At 50.7% G+C, this 17,328-nt stretch overlaps 1 long non-coding RNA gene across 1 annotated transcript in view; it reads right to left on the reverse strand.

The window, feature by feature from the left end:
- The window catches only part of 2610028E06Rik (RIKEN cDNA 2610028E06 gene), a 34,553-nt gene extending 23,745 nt beyond the window's left edge, over positions 1–10,808 (reverse strand). The window contains exons 1-2 of the long non-coding RNA NR_015560.2: positions 10,482–10,808; positions 10,278–10,373 (exon numbers count right to left, since the gene is read on the reverse strand). This is a non-coding gene — a long non-coding RNA (RIKEN cDNA 2610028E06 gene). The remainder of the gene's footprint in view (positions 1–10,277; positions 10,374–10,481) is intronic.
- Between the last annotated feature and the right edge of the window lie 6,520 nt (positions 10,809–17,328).

Consider the following 17,328-nt stretch of genomic DNA (forward strand, 5'->3'; position numbering starts at 1 on the left):
AGCTGCTGCCCCTGGCTGACTGTGTGGCCCTGGGTGGGTTCCTGGAGGCCAGGCTGCTGTAACGCGAAGGACAGGAAGCCAGCACTCCCCAGCGGCTTGCCTCGTGCTGGCCAGGAAAAAGGTCATGTGCTCCGATATGAGTAATTAATTTTCCCCGAGCCGCGCTGAAAAGGTTAACCTGATTTATGGGATGCAATTGAGTGTAGAATGGGTTGTGTATCTTGTAAAAGGCCCATTCCGCCGTCTGAGTCTATAGACTCACCCACAGCGGGGTATCAGCTGTGAGCCGGCCCTGCCTTTTATGTCCTTTCTGTAGATTCCACACGAAAGCCCTAAAAACAGCGCCCCCTTGGCCAAGAAGTGGCTTCTGGGGCCCCGAAAGCCCTATGGAGAGGCAGCCGAAGCAGCACTGGGCAGGGGGTTTCCTGTCGCAGATCATTAACTCATCAACAGCCTAAGCCTTCATCCGGATTCACCCCATGCTCCAGGGAGAAAACTGCCCCTAGGCTTGACCTCCATGTTCAAGGCCAGCGACCCGCTGACGTCGGTGCTGGGTTACTCAGTCTCTGAAATGGGGTGAAGGATGGTTATCCTTCCATCACTTATGGGCTATGTGAGCTTGGGCAAGCTACCTCAACTCTGATCCTACACTCGCTACAGTGTTCCTACCTAAGGGTCAGGAGGCAGCCATCACTCAGCTACTTGCTCCTCTTTCAAAGGATCCAAATTTGGTTCCCAGTACCCATGTCAGCTGGCTTCAGGGGCACCCGCGCGCACACGCACACGCACGCGCGCGCACACACACACACACAATATAAATGAATAAATAAATAGCAATAAAGATTTTTAAGGTCTTATTACCGGGACCACGTGAGTTGACACTCATGAGGCACTTTGGACAGTCCCTTGGGTGCAGTGAATGGTGCATAAGGGTTTTTAAAAACAAATTAGTAAAAGCTGAGCGGGTGTCTTTGGCAGGGGCTTGTCAGGCAAGACCAGGACTGGCCAGCACTCTCAGCTGTGGACTGAGGACAGCAGCAATGGCCCCGGGAGCTGGGATTCCAAGGACATATTGGACTATGTTGAAATAAAAGGGCAGATGGAAGATGGGACTATAATGGCCAGTAGTGTTTGCTCCTCTCCTCACCCAAGACGTAAACTCCGCCCTGCCCCCACTCAGACACACACCCAATGGAAGTGGGAGTGGCCTGCCCATCAAACTCAAGGTGCCAATTTAGCGCCACCTAGTGGAGAAACTGAGATGTACATGTGGGTGATCTGGACCAGTGTGAGAGTGCCTGGGTTGAGTTGCAGGTGCTAGAGGGAGCAGGGCATGCTCCCCAGAAACAACCAGGGAGCCTGTTGTACCTGAGAGCTTTTTTCCCTTGTCCTTTGTGTCTCAGGACAGTGTGTTATCTTACAGACGTTTGGTCACACAGATCAGAGTGCATAGACCACATGTATGCATCTGAGTAGTTATCAATTTGTTGGGTTAGTAGGCCTGAAGAACTCAGAGCGGCGGCCAGCTCACACAAAGCAACCAGCATGTTGTCACTGTTATGATGTGTGAACATGTGTAGGCACCCTCCCTAACTGCGTTCAGGTGAATAGGAATGTTTGCATAGATTTTACATGCCTCCATCCATGTTAGGAGATGTATACATGTACATCTAAGAACATTTACATATTTATTTATGTTTACATATATTCATGTGTGTGAATATTTTATAGTGTGTGTAAATGTGTGCCTATAATGAGTGTGTAAGTGGATACATGAATGTCTGCATGTATGATGCCTGCATAGAAATGAGTGCTTCTGTCTATGGCTATGTGCCTTGGTCACATGGGATACTGTGGTATGTGTTCTGCTACTGCATTGCTCAGTTCCACAGAACAACACTTTAGAATAACAAATATCATATTATGGTGTCCACGGGCCAGGAGACCTAACACAGCCTCTCACAATGGAGACGTTGATCAAGCTGTACTAAGCTCCTCTTCCAAGTTCCCCTGAAACCATGTTTGCTTGTATATGGGGAGCTCATGGCAGACAAGCCCCACCCCTCTTCCACCTGCAGAGCCTCACCTGACTCGGCCAGGTCCACCCAGGCAGATCTTCCTTGTCATTAACCCAGAGCCATTGGATTAAGAGACGTAATTTCTAAAATGCCCCCATCCGCTGGCTTAAGCTTTCCATCCCAGCTACTTGAAAGGGTGAGTGAGGCAGGAGGATCCCAACTTCAAGCCCCAGCTTTGGCTCCATCCAGAGAGAGGTCAAGGCTAGCCTAGGAAGTTTAGCAAGACCCTGTCTCAAAAGAAAAAGGAAGAGAAAAATGGAGATTACAGCTCAGTGGTAGACCATTTGCCGAGAGAGAGAGAGAGAGAGAGAGAGAGAGAGAGAGAGAGAGAGAGAGAGAGAGAGAAGAGGCTGTCCTGTTCCTAGCTCCTCCCCTCATGTGAGAAGGGGGGGTCGCTCAAGACATGAATGGGGACTGGCTGGGGCTCTGTCTGTGGTGTGCATGGGGGAGTTGGGACTCTGTGGTCTGCATGGGAGGCTTGGGCTCTGCCTGTGATTATAACAGATGATGCACCTGTGGCTACATGCAGAGTACATATGCATATGTGTGCGCATGCCCCTGAGTATGCCTCTCCATGAGCTGTGTTTCCCCCCAATGGGATTGTAGGATCATAATGTAAAAATCGGGGAATCCCTGTTATCCTTGCATGAAGCCAAGACCTTTTCCAAGTGAGTCTGTTGGTGGCCCTGCCTGGGTAAGAGGATTGCAGGGTGAGCTCTGTACTCTGCCCAATGGGAAATAAGGGAGGCTGCCACTCTGAGGTGCTCAGTGACCACTGCTCTGGTACCACATTCATTCATGTTCTCTCTCTCTCTCTCTCTCTCTCTCTCTCTCTCTCTCTCTCTCTCTCTCTCTCCCTCCCTCCCCCCTCTCTCTCTCCCTCCCTCCCTCCCTGCCCATGAGTCACTGCTCCTTTCAAAAGTTCAAAAAGATGTGACACTTCTGCATGCCTCCCAAACTAGAGTCCCAAGGGCCTTCCACTTAGGCTTATAAACCTTAGCCCAACATTGTCCCAGGGAAACAGGCTAAAGCCAGGAGACGCTGATACCAAGAACAAAACTGATAGGGGCCAAATAAATTTGCAAAATTCAGTCTGCTCCAGCCCCGTCTTGGAGCTTACAGATTAAATGTAGCAAAGGCTCTCAGCATGTCTGCAAGAAGACAGGCTAGGGACAGTGTTCAGCAAGACTCAGACAGTAAACAGGTACTGTCTGTCACCAGCTCCAGGCCTATAGTGGGCGTCAGAATTAGACTCGAGATTCTTCCAACCAAGAGTCTATGCCAAACAGTGAAGGTAGAGTGGTCAGCCACGAGGCTGGAAGACAGACAACTGACAGGGTCCTTAAGCAGGAACGTGAAGAACTCAGTGGTCAAATGGCCTCCAGAGCCGCACAGGGCTGATATGGTATGTGTGGCGTATAACACTGGAGAGGATCTGCAGACAGAGTGGGGATGGGTGAAGAGCAGAAAATGGCTGCGCGTCCCATCCTCTTGCGTTTCATATTTACTTCTGTTGATGAGATCTCGTCATGCTCGATTACAATTCATAGACTCATGTTTCCAGATTTTATGCACCAAAATGATCTGACTTACAGCGTCACCCCACGCCTGACACTGGCCCCCTAAGCTGCTACTAGACACTGGGCTTGTCCAGGGGTTTCCAGGGGGCCTTCTTTCCGGGTCCAGTGCCCTCTAGAGGTCATGCCTCAAAAAGCATCCCAGGGAGAGAAAGAACAGCTGCGTCCCTGCCACACATGGGTCAGAAGAGCAATGGGTTGGGAGGGCATCCTCTGACCTCCTTGACTTGTGACTTGTTTCCCTCCGTCCTCTTTCCTTCTCTCCCTCCAACAGAGCCTTCCCCAGCAAAGCCCACCCACAGTGCCAGGACACTACCCAGCAGCATGGGACAGACATCAGAGGCCCAGAAATAAGGCAGGTCTCCAAGACCCCACTGATCTCCCAAAAATCCCCCAGCCTGATGGGCAGGTGCTTGGTAGACAGGGCGGCTCTGCTCAGCCAGCCCCGTGCTCTGCCACTTTGCCTTGGTCTAATGCTTATCCATCGAGTAAAGAGGGAGGATAAACATTGGCATTTCTCTCTGTGAGGATGTGTTTCCTACTGCACCAACCCAGAGCTGGACTCATGTGGTCATGTATGTCCTTGTCTGTCTGTGCATGAGCGTGTGTGTGTGTGTGTGTGTGTGTTGTGTGCCTGCCTTTGTGTGTGTGTGCCTGCCTCTGTGCTATGTGTGTGCCTGCCTCTGTGTTGTGTGTGTGCCTGCCTCTGTGTTGTGTGTGCCTGCCTCTGTGCTGTGTGTGTGCTTGTCTCTGTGCTGTGTGTGTGCTTGTCTCTGTGCTGTGTGTCTGCCTGCCCTCTCTGAGTATCTTTTGATTTGTTCCTTTCTCCCTCCTTCCATCCATTTCTCTAAAACTTTTTATTACATTTATTTGTTTGTGTGTTTGTTTGTTTATGTGTAGGGGGTGCACATGTCAGAGCATGGTTGCGAAGGTCAGAGGACAACTTGTGCGAGTTCTCTCCTTTCTGCTGTGTAGGTCCTGAGGATTGAATGCAGGTCGTCCGACTTGGTGGCAAGCACCTTTACTCATTGAGCCATCTTGCCTACCCCCTCTGTTTTTCTAGGTCTCTGTGCCTCCTGCCCGTGGCACTCAGTGGCAGCCATCGTTCCTGTGCCTTCTGTCCTGAGCCACCCACACTCTTCAGAACAGCCCTGCCCCTGCTGTGTCTGTCCATGCCTCTACTTCCAGCTCCTTGGAGGATCTGAGCTTCCCTACAGCACATGTGGCCACTGAGAAGATGACCCACTGTCCAACTTTAGCTGCTAGGCATTTTTAAGACCTCTGCAGCTCCCCCACCTGACCAAATCAGGTCTAGCTCGGCCATCTCCTGCATGTCTCAGCTCTGAATCCAACCCCCTCCTCCATTCCTGTGGCTTGTGCCCAGTGGTCCCACACAGCCTTGAGTCCACACACTTCCTCTGATTTCCTTCCCAGAAGTCCTCGTCCTCGTCCTCTGCTCTGCTCTGCTCTCCATCACCGTCATCATCCCCGCCACAATCACCATCAAGTACCTCCCCACACCCCAGCCATCCCCACTACCTCAGCCGCGGGCACGCCCTCTCAGCCTCCCCTCCCCAGTCACCCCCACGCTTCCTCTAATCACCCAGTCCCCCAGCTCCACATTGCCCCCTCAGCCTTATCACCTTGACTCAACCCATAGCTGCTGCCACCATTGCCGATACACCAGCGTCTCTGCCACTTACCAGAACATGTGTCATTAGGTCCAGGGACCCTCTGGGACCTGAAGTAAGTGAGCAGGTAGAGGTGTGGGTCTCAGACCCTCCATGCTAATGATGAGTCATCACAGACCCAAATGCTGCTTTTCTGGCTTTCCATAGAGTGGACTCTGTGTCCACTCCCAACTTCCTGCTTGTCCCTGGTCCAGTAAGGTGCATGCTCCTTCTGCTACCTTGGCCACTCTGCCCCTGGAAGGCAATTGCCAGAAGGTCCTCCTGCCTCCCTCCCAGTCTCTGCCCATCAGAACTGAAGGTCTGAGCCCGGAGTGAGGCTGCTTCTGGGCTGGGCCCCTCTGATCCTGCTGTCACTCTCTCTTCCAGGCTTAGCTGGAGCCCAGGGACGCTGTGCCTCCATCACCCCCACCCTGGGCAGCTGAGCAGTGTCTGGCATTGATTACCAGCTCCACAATTACTCTGCAGGACGGGCAAGGATTTCAAGGCTGATTGACTTCAAATGAGAAATCCATGGGGCTTCAAGGAGAGCCGGGAACCCTCTGCTGGGGTAGGGGTCAGCGACAAAAGGAGGAGCTGCCCTCACCCTCGTGGGCTGTGACCCAGGAGCATGCACCTGCTCTCTGCCCTACCTTGAGGCTTCAGGGAGAGGTCTCAGCACCCTCCTGCCTCGTTCCCCACCTTCGTAGAGACCAATAGGGGATGCCCAGTGACCAGGCCTGCAGATTTGAGCCAAGGCTTCCTGCATACTGGCATGCCATTCCTTAGTGAAGCTGGGGAGGCTTCAGACAACAGGAAGGATGATGGTGAAACCTTTCGAGTAGCCAATGGGAGGCCAGTTCTCCTTATGGGTACAGGAAAGTCGGGGGTTGGGGGGGTGTTGAGGAGGGAATGGCAAGGTGATAAAGTCACTGGAGGTAGCAAAGAGAGTAGCTGTTCTGGGACCAGGAGAATGCAGAGGTGATGGCCCACTGGCTGACACCCTCTGAAATGAGTGCCATGTGCATGTATCAGTGTCCTGGTCACTTACAAGCCTGTGAATTATCCCATGCATCTGCATACATATTTACAGCCATCTCCCGCCTCTCTCATGCATAAGCTCCCAGGTCTAGAGGCAAAGACAAACACAGAAAGCTGGTCATTACACACGTGTCCAGTCTTGGGTGCGTGCGTGCACACACACACACACACACATATACACATGCGCATACACACTTCATCACCAAAATGGATGCACACTACTGCACCCCACCAGCACTCACATCTTCACCCACACACGCACTCACAGATCCTCCAGTGCCCTGTCACACGCTCATAGCTAACTGCCCAAAGAAAAATGCAAGAGCCCCACCCCCACCCACTTGTGCTTGAGAAATTGTGACAAGAAGCGAGCCACTTGTTCCTTTCTTCCTCTCCCCCCCCCCCACACACACACACCCTCCAGGGCAGAGGATTTTCATTTAAAAGTTGCCCGGGCTCAAGCTTTCAGATTACAGTCTACACTATATAGGTTTCCTAAAGATAAGGCTGAGAAATTGATTTCAATTACCAACGTGGAGTGGCTGCACTTCCCAGCGCCTGAGCGGAACGTTAACCCTGGAGGTCCAGGGGCTGGGGATGAGGAGCCAGCTACAAGCAGGCATGTGGTGCCCGCGCACTCACACATGTGGTACAGGCACAGCCATGTGCAGCGTTCCACTCATACCCACGCCGCACATACGAGGAGGCTGAGGTTCCGGCCTGGGCTCGGCCATTATCTGGCTTGTGTGATGCTCCGCATGGACCTCTCATTGTCTGCAGGGCTCTTCTCGGTCCACTTTCCTGCCTCTGGAAGTTCTGGAGATGGTGGTCCCACTTCAGTTGAGCACCTGCAGTGATTTGAATATGGTTTATTCCCCAAGAGTTTGTGTGTTGAGGGTCTCATCCTCAGGCTGGCAGTGAGGAGGTGGGAAGACCTCTAAGAAGCAGGGCCTTCGGCTAGGGAAGTGCTTGCCACACAAGCATGAGTTTGGACCCCTATTACTCACACAAGGAAACCAGGCATGGAAGCACACATCTGTAATCCCAGCGACCGGGTGAGGGGGGGGCAAAGACAAAGGGGCCCCTGGGGCTCACTGTCCAGTCAACCTAGCCTAGCAGGCAAGCAGCAGGTCAGGAAGAGATCCTGTCCCAAAAGAACAAGTGATATTCCCAAGGAATGACACCTGAGGTTGTCCTCTGGCTTCCACACACATGCATGTGCACCCACACACGCCTACATATACATACACACAAAAGAAGTAGGTCCTAATGGAGAATTATGCCATTGATGGGGGAGGAGCCACACTCTTGGAAGAAGTTAAGGTAGATCTTAGGGAACCCAGTCAGTTACTATGTGTGACGTTCTACAGCAGTAAGAATGGCCCTTCCCAGTGACCTGGCGTCCTATTTTTCCACAGGGTCACTCCTCTGATTCCACCATGTTGTGATTCACCCGAGGTGTCCTTCACCAGAGCCAGTATAATGCTGTTTGGAATTTCCATCTCTAAAACCTCTTATCTTTATAAAATGTGCAGTCTTGGGCATTTTGTTATAGCTGATACTACACTCATCCCTATTGAGTCTGTCCTCACATGCTTCCTAACCTTTCCCTCTCTTGGCCTCCAGGCTGCAGAGGGGCTGGCAGCTAATGAATCTTGTATTAATCGGTGTTCCCATCCTTGGCTGCTACCACAGGCAGGCCCTGAAAGCTCAGTGGTTTGAAGGTGTTTTGTTTTGTTTTGTTTTGTTTTTTTCTTGTGCTCATACAGCCCTCCATGAGAATATAGGTAACCTACTGCTGCCGTAACAAATGATCACAGACTTAACACAGTCTAAAATAATACCTATTTATTATCTCAGGTAAGAAGTCCAGGCTGAGGCTTGGCCGGATCTTCTACTGAGAGCATAGCTAGAATCGAAATGAGAAGAGTCATGTCCACCGTCCTTCAGGCTGTCGCCAAATTATAGGGCTGAAGCCCTCGTGTCCTTGCCACTTACTTGTTGGTCATAGCCATCTTTGAAGGCCAGCCCTATTCCCTGGTCCACGGCCTCTTCCATATTCAAAGTCAGCCATGGAGCATCACTGAGTCACTCACCCTCTTCAAACCTCTCTGGCTTCCTCTTCTGCCAGCGCTTGCTCCTGAATAATGTAGTCTCTCTAAGATCATCTGATTAATAAATAGTTGTCCCTGCTAAGCCCTCTGATCCTGCTGTTCTTTAGGAAAGGGACAGAGAGAACACTGCCCTCTGTTCAACCTGATTTTTTTTTTCAATCTAACTACCTCAAAGCAACAAGCACTGGCCCTCCATAGCTACTGTCCACGACCCGGTTAACTAGAAATCTTTCCAGCTGTCACCAAACCCGCTCATGTAATTACAATCCACGCAATTAATCCATCCACTGAAAACAGGAAACTGAGTCACAGATCATATGTCAGTGAGCACAGTTTGAGCAGCTTTGAGTTAGAAGCCAGGAATGAAGACGTATAACACATGTTCCGGAAAGAGCTGCCGAGACGACTGGAGGATCAACGGCCCGGGACTGGGTGCTAAGGTTCCTGGGCAGCTGTGACTGGGGAATGGCGAGAGAAACACAGTTCACAGGAGGCAACACAGGTGGTGGTTACACTCGCAAATGGAAACTAAATCAGCCAGAGAGGGAAGCAGTGAGCGTATCAGGCCAGACTTACAGGTGAGACTCAGACCGCAAAAACGTTCCTTTTACCCCCTAAATCAACGGACTATTTTTAAATCCTTTCCACACACCCACTGAAGGTGCTCGAAAGAAAATCGGAGTTGTTGCTAGGGGGAGACTCTGTACAGTCCCACCTGGACACAGGACTAGAAAAATTTAAAGAACAAAAGCACAGAAAGGGTTCACTCTGGGCAGGGGAAACAGACATAGCCTGTACTTAAGGGGAGAGTCCAAGATTGCGCTGGGAGAATAGCTTGCAAAAAGACGGTCTATGGAGAGTATGTGTCTATAGAAATAAGCATTGTGGCTAGAGCAAATAAACTGGAGAAGACAGAAATCCAATACAAGGATGTATCCACTGGCTAGCCATCACTGTGCGAACAGAGGCCTGGCCATGCCACGGAGAAGGAAAATGTCCTTGTCAACTAGGGACCAGAAAGGAAGACAGTTTACCCAGTGGTGCCTGAGTTCTTCAACAAAGGATCACCGGCAGGATGAGTGTCACCACCTGGCTCATACCCAGCAGTGTCTGAGCCCCTCAATAAAGGATGCCCACAGGGTGAGTGTTGCCCACTTCAGTGGTGTGCTGGAAAACAGATGCGACAGTGAGTAGTCATCTATAGCACTTGCCAAAGGCCCTGGTGTGAATATTCTTACCCAAGTTGATTTCAAGCTATCCAGCTGAGGATGTGGCTCAGTGGCAGAGCACTTGCCTAGCGTGCTTAAAGGAAGAGATCCTGTTCCGTCCCTCTACTCCTGTCCCCTTGGGTGGTAAAGAAGCAGGGCAATGCTGGGTGTGACCATTGCACAAAAAATGCCTTCCAACCTGCGCTCCTGCTGCGCTGAAATTGCTTGGGAGGATGGGACGCAGCAGCCAGAGCGAGGGAAGCGGAACGAGATTTCTATGGATCCTCTATTATCTGCCCTCCGCAATGCAGGCAGGCCCTGTGGTAGTCGCAGAACTAAGAAGGTGCCCCCTGCTGTCCAAGGGATGGATGTGAAAGGCTAGAGTTAAACAGGAGCCCCAGTGGTAGGGATTCTCCAAGGTCAGAGGCAGCGGGGTCTCTGAAGGCACCAGGCAGGCCCACAGAGGACAGAGACTCGCGTAAGAGAGGGAGAATTCACACAGGCTAGAGGGTTCTTTCTGGTAACTGAGTCTTCCAACTTTGCAAAGTTCTAGGAGGTAAGGTTTTCATCGCCGCTCCAGGCAAGACCCTACCTTTTGTATGGTTCACAGCCTCGAAAAAACAGCGCCACCCGCTGGTGATCATGTGCTCAAGCACGGGGCCTCCGGAAAGCATTTTATATCCAAGACCTAGAGAGGAATTGTGGATGGCTGAGCACACACAGCCCCTTCCCTGCTGAAGCATGAAGAAGCATTCCATTCACAAGAGGAAAATGAGGCCAAGAAAGCTTTTCTTACCTGAAAGAACACGAAATCCATGCCCGGGATGGCAGAGTTCCCTCAGCTCGAGATTCCAGTTCGCTGCCCACAGCCAGGGCCAGACCCAATCGGTGGTGGAGTGGACTAGGCAGGGAAAAGTCGGGTGGGTTTCGTGGGGACAAGCTGTAGGTGGGCTCTGAGAGTCTCTGATCTTCACCTTCTCATCCTGAGTTCCTCACACAGGGCTATGGCTTCAGTAGGCCCCCCTAAGCAGCAGTCTCCCTGGAATCTGCAGCTGCATGCTGTCTTCAGGGGCGGGGCTGGGCGGGAAGGGGATGAATACCAGGACCCAGAGATGATGCGTCTGGCGTGGCCTGGTTCCCTCTCCGCTCCTCTGCGCCTTAATTAAGTGCTTTCATTTCCCTCCTTCCCAGCACAGAGGCCCAGCTGAGATAAGGCATTGATCCCCTCCCAAAGGAGGAGGGAGGCCTGCCGAGCTCTTTGTGGGACAAAGACTGATGGCTTATTAGCAAGGCCTTAATTGTGTGGCCTGAAACTTGAGGAAGTTAGAAGATACATCTGAACTAGGGAGTGCCTCTGAAGTGAACCGTTTCTTCCCTGCATCCCACCGTACACCCCCACCTCAGCCCAGCCTAGTGGAGATCAGCCCACCCTAGCCCTGACCTCAGGGAAGCAAAGGCTCAGAGTGTTGATTGCAAAGGATGGGGAAGATGTCTCGCACGGCCAAATGATGCTCCAGTTTGCCAGATGCAGACAAGGACAAGGTCCAGGGACCCAAATGTAGACACCAGCTCTGCTACTATCTAGCTGAAAGACTCTAATAAAGCCTAGCCCTCTGAGGGCCTCAGTTTCCCTTTCTGTACAATGAGAAAGTTTACTTCTAGCCATAGTATACAAATATATGTGTTGAAACTGTGTGGCGGGGAGGAATAAAAGGTAAAGTCAAGTGCCATCCAATTCCTCAAGGCCCATTTTCTTCTTCCCTGTGTGTTAGAATTCACAGAAACGCAGTGGCAACTGGAGCATCCCGGATCAACTGCTCCATCATTCCAGCTGCCCAGTAGGTGTGATTAGAGTCATGGGGCTATCAGGAGTTAAGACAGTCCCCTATAGCAGCAAGTCCCCAGCCCTGGTAATCATTCATCATTCTTTCTTAAAAGATAACTTCTTGTAGATAGATAGATAGATAGATAGATAGATAGACAGACAGATAGACAGACAGACAGACCATAGAAACCAGTAGCTGCTATAATCTCCTTGAGGAGAAAGCGCTGCAGCCAACACAGCATCCCATCCATGTGAACGGAAAATCTGAGCATCCCATGCAGCCCTGCCCTTCACACCCAGCAGCCCTCCCAGCCAGTGCGTATCCTTGGCAACCAGCCAGGGCCCAGGGTTTCACATCGACATTTGTTGAATAAAAAATGAACGTAGGAAGTTAAGGAGCAGTGCATAGGGAACACTGGAGCCTCAAGCCTCATCCGTCACCTGCAAGCCTCTCACCTCACTGGGTCTTCCAACACAACACAAAGGGTCACAATGCCGTTGTCTCTGTCCTAGGGCTGAGGACACTGTTTTCAGGAAGGAGTAAATCGGTTGTCCTCCCGTGGACACAGACAGCTAGAGGCTGAGAACCCCGAGCCTTTTCCTCATAATGCAGAGGGAAGGGTCACCCTCGTAGGCTGGCTCTCACTGCAACCCAGGACAAACATGAAGCAGACTCGGCTGGAGTGAGGCACACCCAAAAGCATAGTTCTCCAGCTCAGAGTCTGACCTTTGCCTAACTGCCCCTCCTGAAAGTAAAGGGTAGGTTCCCCTTCCCTTCTTACTTGATGCTCACAGTAGAAAGATGGCCAACAATCCAGGACCCCAAATATCTAGCAGATTAAAAAAAAAAAGTTAAAAAAAAAAAAAAAAGCCGGGCAGTGGTGGTGCACACCTTTAATCCCAGCACTCGGGAGGCAGAGGCAGGCGGATTTCTGAGTTTGAGGCCAGCCTGGTCTACAGAGTGAGTTCCAGGACAGCCAGGGCTACACAGAGAAACCCTGTCTCAAAAAAACAAACAAACAAAAACAACAACAACAACAACAACAATCTAGCAGATTTAGAAACATACAGAATCCAGATTTGTGAATTTTCCTTCCATTGAGTCCCGGGGCTCCTTAAAGGCATTTCAAATGTCTACGTAACCATGAGAAACCTTGACTAAGCTCCTGCCTCTGTCACTCTTGCTGGCCTTACTTGTTTTGTCTGTTATGTATTTTGAGTTGAGATGTAAGTTAAGATGTTCCTAAAAGATTGTATAGCTTTGTAGTATCACGGTGTCTTAATTAGAGCTTCCATTGCTGTGAAGAGACTCCATGACCATAGCAATTCTTATAAAAGAAAACATTTCATTAAGGCTGGTTTGCAGTTCAGAGGTTTAGTCCAGTCTCAGCATGGTGGGACATGGTGCTGGAGAGGAGCTGAGAGGTCTACATCTGGATCCATAGGCAGCAGGAAGAGAGACACCCTGGGCCTGGCCTGAGCTTCTGAAATCTCAAAGTCCACCACTAATAACAGCCTCCAACAAGGCTACTGTCTAAAAGTTTATGTGGCTCAGTTTCATTCAAACCACATGGAAAAGTGTGGAAGAATAAGCCAGGAAGCCTGGTCCCAGCCCATCTTTACCTATGAACTTGGGCACATTCTGTGCTCGGCCTGAGCCTCCGTCTGACACAAGACGGGCAAGGCAGCCTATGGGTAAGAGGGAAGGATGATGGGTAAGAGGGGAGGATGATGGGTAAGAGGGGAGGATGATGACTTTCCAGGGAGGGTCCCTAGCCTGGCTTTCCACTGGGCTGGGGAACATGGAATAGAGGAAAGACCGGAAAGGAAGGAAGCCCCCTGCCCAGCCGTCTTCTGGCAGCCTCCATCACTGTTCAAGCCTGGGGCCATTTTCTTCATTGCTTCACTCTGGAAATATTGATACTGGCTTGCCAAACAGAGAAAACAATCCTTCTCTCCTTGTGGCAGGAGGAGGACAAGGAAAATGAGCTTGCTCATTAGCGAGGCGGCCCAGAGATGTCCTCGCCGCTGCCCTGTTTTTTTCCAGGACAGCTGAGGGACTCGAGAAAAAAACACAGATGAGCAAGATCCATCTGTTTGCATTTAATTTGATACTGAAGTTCCCAGCTCTGACAATGGAGAGCTAACTGTGTTCCAGCACGCCAGACCAGGATGGGGTTGGTGGGGGAGAAATTACTGCCTGAGAGGAACAGTAATTATAAATCAAGGGCTTCCTGGGAATATCTAGGTCCCTCCACTGTTTCTTGGGTGATTAAAGTGGAACAGATAAGCCAAGGAGGGGTGGCTGATTTAAAAGAGTATTTTGAGAACTCGGGTGCCTCTTAGCCCACTCGGGGAAGTCTGTCTCCCATCAGTAATAGGAGACAGTGGCTATCTTTTATCAACCGCCTTCCATAAACTAAACCACACGCTCCAAGCATCACAGGTTATCTCAATAAATCCACCCGGCAGCCCCAAGACACAAAGCATTCCTGAAAGGCCCACTTTGCAGGTGGAAACTGAGGCTCACAAGAGGTTAGCCAAGTTCTCCTTGGGATCACAAACCACGAGCTAGAAGCTAACCCCTCACTCTTGTCCTGCCCCCTGATTCCTTGAGCAATCTCTCGATACTGCCTCTCCACCCAAGAGGTCCAGAGTCTATGGGTAAGAAAAACAATGGCCTACTGCCACTTGGTGTTCACATGAACTGGGTACCCTGCCCCAAGTGTTCTGATGACATCATTCACTCTTCTCAGCCATCTATAAGGTAGTACTGGCATCTCCGTTTTACCCCTGACAGATCTGGTTAAGTCAGCTATCAAGGTCACGTAGCTCATTTAGGATGGAGCTAGGATTCAATATCCTAGTTAGCTCTGATTGTCCTTTCCCTAAGGAAAACTCTATTTTATTATCTGATAGCCTGGACAAGAATGAAACCTCTGAGCTGGACTTGACCATCACTAGGCATCCGTCAACAGTCCCCTCGGTGGCAGACAAGAGGAATGTTCCATTACATACATGAACAGGGAGTTGAGGCACCAAGATAGGATCCCTGCTGCCTGCTAAGGCCAAGCATCCACCCTGGTCTGATTTCTACCTGGGAAACCTGACTATACTGGAGCAGGAGGAGCCCCGCCCTGGGGGTGGCTATACACCAGGGTATATATGGACAGAGACTGAGCAATCCTATATGGCAGAGCCAAGAAGATAAAGCAACTGGCCACGACTTTAAGTACTGAGCAAAGGAACTGGCTGCCAGAAAGTGTAAGAGTGCATGTGGAGGGGACCTCAGGAGACCAGAGGCTGGGACAAGGGAGTTGCTGCCAGCCAACCCTGGGAATGCAAAGTCTAATCCAGACCCAACTGAAAAGGCTGTCACTACCCGGAACTACCCATTCCCAGAGAGCAGTCACATCCCCTGACTCCTACAAACTGTCAGCTCTTCTGGCCTGAGGAAGGTAAGAGTCAACATTGAAACACACTTAAAATGTGAATTTTATTTTTGTATGTATGTATGTATGTATGTATGTATGTATGTATTTGTGGTTTTTCAAGATAGGGTTCCTCGGTTTCTCTGTGTAGTCTGGGCTGTCTACTCACTCTGTAGACCAGACTGGTCATAAATTCAGAGATCTGCCTACCTGCACAACCACCACTCAGAAATGTAGATTCTAATCCGAGACTGCACATTCTCATTTTGTAATTGAAACCCATTTAATGCCTAAAACTGGCCGTTTAAAATAGACCTGTTACTCCAAGTGAGACAATAAACTGTGGATACCAACTTTTTAAAAAGACAAGGGAGACACGGGATGTTGTCCTTTGTCCTTTGTTTCCATACGGTAAGTTGTAACTTTCTGTTTTTCATTGTTCAGGTTACCTCCATCAGAGCCACGACCATGGGATGAGGTCCCAGAAGCACAGAAAAAGGGATCCTGTCTCCCTGTCCAGGTGAGAGAGAGGAAGGATTTGAGACAATCAACAAATCAGCCAGTGCCCAGGCCAAGAATCAGAGCGACTGTTCACAAAAGCAACTATCTAACAGAGCCTTGAATTATCCATAACATACCTCCAGGGGTCAAGGGGCCACACATTCTGCCTCTGAGACCCTGGAACCTTGACATAATCCAGGAGGCTGAGATAAAAGAACTTTGGAGTTTCTGTACAGCCTAAGTGGAGCTTATGGACCACCAATTCATGTCTAGGACAGAAAGCGGCCAGGCACTTCCGTTACCCAAGACCCCCAGAGTCAGTGAGCTGGCTGTGTTCCTTGGGTTCTGGAGTGATGGCTTTTACTGTCTCTGAACCACATCCATATATCGCTTCTCTCTGTCTCCAGGTTAGGAACTTCAGGAATATCCCACAGCCCAATTTGAGGTCAGATCTGAGTCTCTGTGGGCCCGAGGACAAGAGACAGGGCTTCCAGGACCTGGAGTGTGTATAACTCATGATATCGCTTCCATTGCCACTACCAGACCCCCTAGATCTCCCTCAGCCCAGAGCAGATCCATCCCAGCCCTGAACTTCCCTTCCCAAAATATCCCATCTCTGCCTAAGTGTCTAGTTGGGAAGAGAGGCTGGCAGGCATGTCAGTGGGACCAAGTGGGTAGCAATAGAACATCCCTCAGAGACTGCAACCTTTAGACTCTGAGATGGGGGAGGGATGCCAGAGATCTGAGCCCCACCCCTCCCCTGAAGCCACTGGACACCAGGGTCAGGAATTATTCTCTGAGGCAGTATAAGCTCCAACTGGCATGTACCTCCAGGCTGGGTCTCCACACTACCCTCCAGTTAGATCCCTTCACTTGTAGCTCCAAGTCCCTTCCCCAGATTAGCCGTGTAGCTCAGTGGACAGTACTGCTTCTCTGAGAGCCAGGCTGCCTGAGTTCAAATTTCAGCTCTCCCACAGATTCGACCTCATGCCTTCCCCGCTGTTGTGTCTGTCCGATCATGTGTCACAGGAGCGTGATAATATGGCCACCTGACTGGTGGTGTTGAGGCCGGGTGAATGATCATACCTGTGGCCTATACACGGCTTTCCCTCTGTGTTCCCCCATCCGCATTCTAGGCAAACTCAAGCCTGGCCTGTGTCCTAGCTTCTGGGCTCAGACAGCTGATGCAGTGAGCTCGCCTCCCTCCCCTCTCCAGGGTGGATGGGTTTGAATGCAATCTGTAATCCCCTGAAAGGCCCCTGAGGGACCCATCGGCTCCTTCTAAGGAGCATTAACTCAAACTGTAACCAGCTTTCTGCACGCAATGGGAAGGCCAGGTCCCCTGGGAGTCCTCCCAACCATGGTGAGGAACTGCCAACTCCTTTCCCAAGCCAGGAGTAAGAGTCACATGGCAGTTGCCTTGAGCCCAGCCCAGTCCAGTCCCTGCATGCTCAGGAGCCACCACCTCCAACTCAGTGGCCAGCTCAGACTGTGTCCCCAGGCAGATCCTCTTACACGAGGACAGCAGCTAGCAGCTTCCCAACAAGGAAAGAAGCCCTCACTCCTGACAAGCCCGTTCATTCGTTCTCTGTAGGTTTGACCAGAGATTCTCCACTCTACCCTCCTTCCCCTGTTCCTCTCTGGATATAGAAGTGAGGGTCTTCTATTGCTGTACCAGAAAGCAAGGCTAGACTAGGTTTGTCGTCAGTGAGAGATTCTTGCAGAGTGGGTTCCACTGTAAATCAGGAGGTAACGGGATTCTGGGGAAGGTAGAAGAAGATGCTGAGCTAAAACAGAAATTTGTACTTGAACCCGATAAGGTAGATCCCATTTCACTTCATCCCCCCACTGTATTTCCAGCTCCAACCCATACTGAGCATAGAGTA

This window comes from Mus musculus, chromosome 4 (assembly GCF_000001635.26).
Source record: "Mus musculus strain C57BL/6J chromosome 4, GRCm38.p6 C57BL/6J".
In the NCBI taxonomy this organism is placed as follows: Eukaryota; Metazoa; Chordata; class Mammalia; order Rodentia; family Muridae; genus Mus; species Mus musculus.